This window comes from Arachis hypogaea, chromosome 2, assembly GCF_003086295.3.
Source record: "Arachis hypogaea cultivar Tifrunner chromosome 2, arahy.Tifrunner.gnm2.J5K5, whole genome shotgun sequence".
Classification (NCBI taxonomy): Eukaryota; Viridiplantae; Streptophyta; class Magnoliopsida; order Fabales; family Fabaceae; genus Arachis; species Arachis hypogaea.
The window spans coordinates 72,905,872-72,915,093 of NC_092037.1; positions in this window are offsets into that span (position 1 = coordinate 72,905,872).

The following is a 9,222-nucleotide window of genomic DNA, read 5'->3' on the forward strand; positions in this document are numbered from 1 at the left end:
CAGGAGTACAACAAAAACTACCAAAGGTTTAAAGAGCAGGGTGATGCATATACTCAATGGTGCGATGAGATCGATGTTGAGAGATGGGTGTTGGCATTCGATGGTGGTCATCATTGGGGACATATGACAACAAACTTGGTAGAGTGTATAAATTCTGTCCTGAAGGGTGCACGCAACCTTCCTGTGACTGCCCTTGTCAAGTCAACTTTCTATCGGCTGAATGAGCTGTTCACTCGGAAGAGTACTGAGGCTCATGACCATCTCCGCAACGGATTCACGTATTCAGAATTTGCAACGAAGAGAGTTGAAGAAAGCTTCCGACGTGCAGGAAACATTGTGGTCAACCGGTTCGACAGGCGCAACGAGATGTTTGTGGTCCGCGAAATGCAAGATGGTACCATTTACACTGTTAATCTTGCGCAACGACACTGCGACTGTGGCCACTTTCACTGTTAATAATAATAATAACAATAATAATAATAACATAATAATTATAATACTACCAAAAAAATTAAACGGTTATGAGAAATAAATAATAACATAATATTAGTAATAGTAATATTACTAACCACAGTACTAATTACAAACAAAATTTAAATAAATATATATTAAAATAAAAAATTTACTTACCCATTGAGGATGATCCAAATATTCAATAATGTGATCTTCAGGTTTAGTAAAATCACGAACCATTTTTCAAATGATGGTCTTCACTCTAACTAGCCCCGTTTTCCTCTTCTTCTTCCTCACTAAACCACTAGGAAGCCTCCAAGGGTACCCCTCACCATTGCCTCTCTCTCTCAACAAGCCTTTCACTTTACAAAATTTTCTTCCTGCGTTTTACATTGCACTCGCGTTTATAGCCCCTGGAACTGATGTCCTGAACACGTGTCGTGCATGCAGCAGGGGAGCCTTCAAAACGCAACCTACATTTTTCCCTGACAGCTTCAAAACGCATCTTCCGTTTTGCTTCTCCAATGCGGTCAAAAAAGCAGTCTTGGTCTGCATGCAGGGGGCACAGGGACACATTTCGCTTGTTGGAGCTACTCCCCTTCAAAACGCATCCTGCGTTTTGCAGCATGCTAATAGCTTTCAGAATTCCTCATGCAGGCAAAACGTTTCCTGCGTTTTGCTTTTCCTGCCACTTGCAGATCCACATTCCAGTATTACATGCCATGCAACAATATACTTGAACATCACCATTTTTTCCCCATTCATTAATTAATTTCTGACAAAACGTGGCCTACGATTGAGTTAAAGGAAATTAAAAAAAATAAAACGTTATGAAAAAACAAAACGCATGCTGCGTTTGTCCTTTTCTCTCAAAACAATAAAATAAAATAAATTAAAACAAACCTAAACGTAACCCACGTTTTGATTAACTTCCATAGCAGTGAAAATATTTCTCATGCATCCATTTTATCAGACAACACCTATACTAAATCCATAATGAAAAAAATGAGCCAGATATATAAGGGCGTTCGAAAAATTTTAAAAATTATTTTTTTTTTGAACTTTTTTCACTTATGAAAAATAGTAATATTAATGTCTGATATAATTTTTAAAATTAAATTATAGTTTTTTAAGAAGTTATTTAAGTGCTTATAGAGAAGTTAAAAAAATGACTTCTCTCATAATAGAAATTTTTTTTATCACATTTCTTTTAAAATAAACACTTTTAGAACTAAAAAATAAATATAAAATAACTTATTTATAAACTACTTTTAATATAAGCATATATTGTTTAAGTTATTTTTTAAAAAGAAACTTAATTAAATTATTTATCTAAACTGGACCATAATACCGTCCAAAAAATAATAATAATAAGGGATTACAAAATTAAAAACATATATGAAGTGTTTAGGATTTACAAATACATGCTTTAAAAGAAAATTAATCCAAAACGTGTTTAGGGTTTATAATATTTATGAAACTCATTTAGGTATGGCTGATTTTTTCCTATATGGAAACAAGAAACGTGATGTGCAATGAAATGGAAGAGTGGAAAGAAATTCTACTGGTACGATGTCAGAGAAAAAACATAAGCTACGTTTTATATTTTTTTTTTCTTTTTTTTTGGTTCAGCAATTTAGATAAACGCAGGTTGCGTTTTATTGTTTTAATGGTTTTCAAATTTTTTTAAAATTTTGATTGAGCCCAAATGCAACCTGCGTTTAATGAGGGCAGTATGTTATTTTTTTTTTGAAATAATAAAACGTAGTTTACGTTTTTTTTAGTTTGGCAGTCTTTTTTTATTGAACAAATAAAACGCAAGTTGCATTTTTTATGCGTCAGAAATTTTTTTCGAAAAGCCAAAAACGCAGGCTGCGTTTGTTAAAAAAATATTTTAAGCAGGAACCCAGCCTATAAATACGAAGCGAGATTCATTCAAAATACTTCATTCCACTTCTACTCCTCCTTTTCTTCTTTCTTTCATATATGTAACAGTTCTGAATTTTTTGGTGTAAAAAAATCGAGTTATGGAAGGTATTGCAAATTTGCGAGTGTATAGTGATATTATACCAAACACACACAAAGGAGTGAGTTTTGTTTGTCAATGTCCGTTGTCATTTGCTATACCGTGTACGATGAGTTTTATAGAGTTGCAAAATGGTCTTTGTGATAACATACAAAATCACATTTTGAAAAGGGTGAACAATATTTTATATAGGAATCCTGTACAAGTATTTGGTGGGCTGATACAGTTTCAAATAATGCCCATCACGGATGACGCCAGCATGCAGCAGATGTTTTGTATTTATCAACAAATCCGATTTCACATACCGATAATAGAGCTGTACGTTGAGTTCAAACAGCATTCGAGCCTGGACGTGGCCGGCGAGGAGGTCGATGCTGATGAGTGCGGGGACCTAGATTGGGAAGAAGATAACAACGATAGTGAAGAGAAGTTCGAAGCCAACTATGAAGTCGATGACGAAAACGATGACAGAGACTTGGCAGGCAATCCGGTGATGCAGAATGAAGCAGCCTCGATTGTAAGCCGGCACCCGTTTGGTGTTCTATCTTTTATGCAAACTCTAGATCTCAAAGCCATGCATGTCCCGAAATTTTCTGAGTATGCGAATAAGGGTATGTTATGATTATTAATTCAAGTTACCATTAGTGTGCATTTTATTTGCCTTGTTTGTGTAATGGTGGTGCGCATGTTGTAGGTGAAGGCAACGTTGCGGCGGAAGATGGTGAGTTTAGTATCGGAATGGAATTTAGCTCTAGAGAGTCGGTGATATCTGCAATCAAAAGCTACACTATCTCTAGAGGAGTTGATTACACTGTGTATGAGTCTGAGCCGCAGACATTCTATGCGAAATGCAAGGGTTATGATGCCGGGTGTGACTGGCTTATTCGAGCTAGCTTGATTCGAAAAAAAGCTTGTTGGGAGATCAGGAGATATAATGGTAAACACACGTGCACCATGGGCACGATCTCACAAGATCATGCCAAGTTGGACTCAGACACAATTGCAGATGTCATTAGGCCGTTGGTCGAAGTAGACCCGTCGATAAAAGTGAAGTCTATTATTGCAGAAGTTTAATCCAGGTTCAACTACACTGTTAGTTACCGCAAGGCTTGGTTGGCAAAGAAGAAATCGGTCGCAAAAGTTTTTAGTGATTGGGAAGTTTCATACCAGACTCTGCCGGTATGGTTGAAAGCAATGACTGCAAAGATTCCGAGGTCTTGTGTCCAGATAAAGACGCTCCCTGTTTACCATGAGAGTGAGGAGGTTCAAGGTGTAAGAGTTTTTCATCGCGTTTTTGGAGTTTCTATCCATGTATAGTAGCCTTCCGACATTGCAAGCCACTGGTGCAGGTTGATGGCACACTCCTGTACAGAAAATATAAAGGTGCACTTCTAGTTGCCGTTGCACAAGATGGGAATCAAAACATTGTACCTGTTGCATTTGCAATAGTCGAGGGTGAGACGGCAGACGTGTGGGAGTTTTTCCTAACCAACTTGCGGAGATATGTTGTTACCATTGATGGCGTCGGCATTATTTCTGATTGCCATAACTCCATCGACGCAGCAATAGCTCGTAGTAACGGTGCATGGTCACCACCAAGAGCGTGGCACATGTTCTGCATTAGGCAAATCGGGTCCAACTTCTTAAGGAGGTTTAAGGCTCCGTATTTGCATAAACTTGTGGTTAACACAGTGGTGGACGAAATTGTGATTCATATGTTTATGTATTTTGTAAAATTCATTGCTCTTTCTTTCCTTGGCAATGGCGCCAAAAATCTGGTGCCAATACCATGGTTCACAACTTCGCACAACTAACCAGCAAGTGCACTGGGTCGTCCAAGTAATACCTTACGTGAGTAAGGGTCGATCCCACGGAGATTGTTGGTATGAAGCAAGCTATGGTCATCTTGTAAATCCCAGTCAGGTAGAGTCAAATGTAATTGGATCAGATATTTAAAAGATAAATAAAATAAAGGGATAGAAATACTTATGTAAATTAATGGTGGGAATTTCAGATAAGCGTATGGAGATACTGTGCCCTTTCTTTTTCTACTTTCCTACTTCTTCCCTCAATCCTTCTTACTCCTTTCCATGGCAAGCTGTATGTAGGGCATCACCGTTGTCAATGGCTACATCCCATCCTCTCAGTGAAAAAGGTCCAAATGCTCTGTCACAGCACGGCTAATCATCTGTCGGTTCTCAATCAGGTTGGAGTAGAATCCCTTGATTCTTTTGCGTCTGTCACTAACGCCCAGCCTTCAGGAGTTTGAAACTCGTCACAGGCATTCAATCCCGGAATCCTACTCGGAATACCACAGACAAGGTTAGACCTTTCCGGATTCCCATGAATGCCGCCATCAATCTAGCTTATACCATGAAGATTTTGATTAAGGAATCCAAGAGATATGCGCCCGGCCTAAGGTAGAACGAAAGTGGTTGTCAATCACACGCGTTCATAGGTGAGAATGATGATGAGTGTCACGGATCATCACATTCATCAAGTTGAAGTGCAACGAATATCTTAGAATAGGAATAAAGAGAATTAAATAGAAACAGTAGTAATTGCATTAAAACTTGAGGTACAGCAGAGCTCCACACCCTTAATCTATGGTGTGTAGAAACTCCACCGTTGAAAATACATAAGTGAAAGGTTCAGCCATGGCCGAATGGCCAGCCCCCAAAATGTGATCAATAGTCTCCTAAGATGAAGAATAAAACAAAACTGAGACCAAAGATGTCTAATACAATAGTAAATTATCCTATTTATACTAGACTAGCTACTAGGGTTTACATGAGTAACTAATTGATGCATAAATCCACATCCGGGGCCCACTTGGTATGTGTTTGGGCTGAGCTTGATCTATCCACAAGCTGAGGCTTCTTTTGGAGTTGAACACCAAGTTGTAACGTGTTTTGGGCGTTCAACTCCGGGTCGTGACGTGTTTCTGGCGTTTTACTCCAGATAGCAGCATGGAACTGGCGTTGAGCACCAGTTTACGTCGTCAATTCCCGAATAAAGTATGGACTATTATATATTGCTGGAAAGCTATGGATGTCTACTTTCCAACGCCATTGAGAGCGCGCCATTTGGAGTTCTGTATCTCCAGAAAATCCATTTCGAGTGCAGGGAGGTCAGATTCCAACAGCATCAGCAGTCCTTTGTTAGCCTCCTATCAGAGTTTTGCTCAAGTCCCTCAATTTCAGCCAGAAATTACCTGAATTCACAGAAAAACACACAAACTCATAGTAAAGTCCAGAAATATAAATTTAACATAAAAACTAATGAAAACATCCCTAAAAGTAGCTTGAACTTACTAAAAACTACCTAAAAACAATGCCAAAAAGCGTATAAATTATCCGCTCATCACACAGGTATTTGATTTTGCTGATATGATTCTATTCACAATAATTTTGTGTCATTTGCTTATGATTAAATGGTTTGTATAACAGGATATTCGAGGACGGAACAGGAGTACAACAAGAACTACCAAAGGCTTCAAGAGCGGGGTGAGGCGTACACGCAATGGTATGATGAGATCGGTGTTGAGAGATGGGTGTTGACATTCAACGGGGTCATCGTTGGGGACATATGATGACAAACTTGATAGAGTAAATAAATTACGTCCTGAAGGGTGCACGCAACCTTCCTGTGACTGCCATTATTATGTCTACTTTCTATCGGCTAAACGATTTGTTCACTCGGAAGAGCGCCGAGGCTCATAAGCGTGTCCGCAATAGATTCACATATTCAAAATTTGCCACCAAAAGAGTAGAAGAAAGTTTTCGACGTGCAGGAAGCATTGTGGTCAATCGGTTCAACAGGCGCAATGAGGTGTTTAAGGTTCGCAAAATGCCAGATGGTTTCATTTACACAGTTAATCTCGCACAACGACACTGCGACTGTGGCCATTTCCAAGTCGAGCGACTTCCATGTCGCCACGTCCTTGCATGTTGCGCTAACTAGCGTCTTGATTGGTAAGTATATGTGCATGACGTGTACATGATGTCCGAAATTTGTAAGGTCTATAGAGGCGAGTTTGTCCCGATGGGTGACCCATCTACGTGGGCTTCGTATGAAGGAGCGAAGGTGATCGCGAACTAGACATTGAGGCGCGCAACCAAAGGAAGACTCAAATCAACCCGCTACTTGAATGAGATGGATTCGCGGGACATGCGTGGTCCTCGCCGGTGTACTACATGTGGTAAGGAGGGACATAGCCGGAGTCGATGTCCACAACGCGCAGGTCCAAGCTCTGCTGGGGGTCAATCGTGATTAAGCCTTTTGCATGTTAACGCATTTTAAACTAGTCAGTAACTTTGTATGTAACTTTTTATGACCTATTTAACTTTTCATGTAACTTTTTTTGTGCCTTCATTACTTAGTTCTAACTAGTGTGTAAGCTTTTTTATATCTTTGTGCATTTTACTTATGTCTTTGTGCATTTTATTTATATATGCATTAAATAATAACTACGAATGTAGTTAAATTGTGCAACACACGGAACTGAAACAAAAATATACTATACAAATCTAAGTACATAATAATAGATACAATGACTAATAGAAATATCTAAACATACTATACGATCTACATTACTGAATGAAAAAATAAATTGAAACAGACTGAACTAAAAAGCAACAACCTACTTCCTGGGCGCCTTCTTCGCATACTGCGATGGGGTGTATTTGTTTGGGGGCGTAGTCTGTGTCCGTAAATTATACCGATGACCTGGAGATATACTGGCGTCACCAACCCCGACATCTGGCATGCTGGCACCGCCAGTGTCGACATAACCGGAACTACTCATACCCGAAGCACTATAACCACCATAATGAGACTCGTGCTGGAGGTCATGTTCCAGAAATCCCTCTTCCGGCTGCGGGTACTCATTCAAGTCAAACAACTCGATGCGCAGCGGTGCGGAAGGACGAGGAGGCTCTACATTCCCCGACGATCGATCCATGTCGAAGTCACTGGCATGACCTGACGTCGCACGACGACCAACAGACGGCTCACTACCAGCAGGCCCTTGCTTCCCTGGCGCTGAAAAGAGATGAGATGTCTCTCTCATGAGCCGAGAGAAGCTGATCGAATCAAGCCCACTCAATGGACTAAACTGACCATCAGTTGGAATTACCAGCTGTGGTATGTAGGGATCCGCTACCTGATGTTGTTGTGGTTCAGGTATGTATGGTTGTTGCTCCTGATATACCAGAAACTGTTGGGCATATGCTGGCTCCTCAACGTGCTGCTCGTATGCCGGTACATGATAAAGCTGCTCATATGCCGGCATCATAAATGGGTGCTCAAATGCTGGCATTTGGAAGTGGTGGTCATGTGCCGGCACCTAAATGAAAATGAATGCCACTAATAAATAACGGTAACAGTAATGATAATAAGTAGAGGAAGTAATATTAATACTAATAGACCTTAATGATACCTGAAACCCTCATACGCCGGATCCTGATGCTGAGGTCCAGCTGGTTGTGGTGGACCTTCTTGTTGTACGTTGGCGTCGGCTTGTTCACCTGCAACTCTATCTGACAGCTGTAGGTGACCCTCGTACTGCTGTGTGTACCAGTCATAGTACAATGGGAGGGGATGGAAGTCGACAATCTCGTCCCCGACTTGCAGTGAGTTATAGCGGCCATAACGCCACATGTCAAGCCATTCCTTGGTCCGGTCTCTCCAGTTATGATGCTGGGCACCGCTCAAACGCCTGCAATGAGCACTGCCGATCTGAAATGCCGGGTCTGGTGGAAGCTGCTGCAACCCAAACTGTCGTCGAACTCGATCTGTTGGGTGCCACTCTATACATTCGAACGATACTAACGGCGACTTTGTGGAGCACATAAACAAATTTGGGCCGAGATCTTGTGGAACAACAACTCCGACATACGACCGCCATGTAAACTGCACATCAGTTACCACGAGACCTATTAGTAACATTATTATTCTAAATAAGCACGGTAACATAAATAGTTAAAACTTACATCATTGACTCCCATGTCATCGAGTCCTCGCCTAAACTGCGCTATAGACCTCCGTGTATATTTCGTATGCCGACGCCAATGACTCCACCTATGCACGAGTAGAATGAACGCAGTAACAACAACAACAACAACAACAACAACAACAACAACAACAACAACAACAACAACAACAACAACAACAACAACAACAATAATTATTATTATTATTATTATTATTAATAATAAAATACAATACCATCGCGCAAGTGGAACACCAACATCGAGGAGCTCATTTCGCGGTATATGAGCCATGAACGGCATACGCTCCCACGCCCAAACAAAAAGCAGAATGAGTGGCCCATCCATTTCTTTACAGTTGTACCGTGATGCACGACACAACGATCTGTACAGATGTGCCAGACTAGCTGCCCCCAACTGTATTCCAAAATTCGATGAAAATCTTGAAGTAGAGGCAAAAACTTCGGGTTCAGAAACGTAGTAGACTTATATGGAAACACCACTGTACCAAGCACATAGAAAATGTGAACCCTAACGTACCGCTCAATAGACTCCTGCGTGTCACACGGTTCAATGTCTCTGCACCGCCGGATCCATGCAAGATTTACCTTGCCCAAAACGTGATCGTCTGGACCCGGCTGCCGACCAAAACAAGCGATGCAGTTATCCACTAAAAACTGGTAACTGATATCCGATCTACCCGTGACAGGTTCTCCGTTAACCTGGAGGCCAAGTATATGTATCACGTCCTCC